Below are 737 nucleotides of genomic sequence, written 5' to 3' on the forward strand. Positions count from 1 at the left end.
ATGATCGCCAAGTTACCTATTGATCCACACGAAAATAGCGGCGGTTACGTCACTGGCGGCTTGTGACGCACTTTTTAAAGACGCGCGGAAGGACTGGAACTGGAAGTGAAGGTTATGCGGGGGCGGCTCGAGGCTGCAGGCTAACGTCGCCCTTAGGAGACGCCGGCGGGAGGGTCGTCCTCGGAGTATGGGCCCGGGGAGGGGTGGGGGGTCGCAGCCGCTGCGGCCGGATTTCGAAGATTAGATGGATGGGTTATAGGCGGGTTACGGCCTGGTTGGGATTTATTGCTGGTCTCCAGGTGTCCTTGGCGTATTTGTTTGCTTCGATACGAAGGGAGATGCATCTGTGACTCGGGTCATTTCGCTTCGGTTGTCGCCTCTGTGGCGTTGCTCCTCCCGCCCTTTTCCTATTCTCCTATTTCATCTTTCCCCACTTCCCGTCGCCTCGTCCATTCCACCTCCTCCACCTCTTTATCGCTGCTTGATCTCCCCTCGCCCCTGACCCTCTTCCGCTCCACCTCCTTCACCCCACTCCTTCAACCCCCTTGCACCCCACCTCATTCCACCCACCTCCCCCGCCCTCTCCACCCCACCCCTTCCACCCACCTCCACCCCGCCCTTCCACTCACCTCCCACCTCCTCCACTTCGTACCCTCTGTACTGGAATGAGCCGCGCCCACCACCCGGCCCCGTAAATGAGCCTGACCTCGCCACAATGTTGCCTGCACTGCGACGGC

The 737-nt window shown here is 60.2% G+C and overlaps 1 protein-coding gene across 1 annotated transcript in view; it reads left to right on the plus strand.

Moving 5' to 3' along the window:
• Window positions 1–737, plus strand: part of LOC119582018 (ecdysone-induced protein 74EF-like) — a gene marked incomplete at its 5' end in the record, with an annotated part of 12,442 nt that overhangs the window by 1,410 nt on the left and 10,295 nt on the right.

This window comes from Penaeus monodon, chromosome 15 (genome assembly GCF_015228065.2).
Source record: "Penaeus monodon isolate SGIC_2016 chromosome 15, NSTDA_Pmon_1, whole genome shotgun sequence".
NCBI classification, from domain to species: Eukaryota; Metazoa; Arthropoda; class Malacostraca; order Decapoda; family Penaeidae; genus Penaeus; species Penaeus monodon.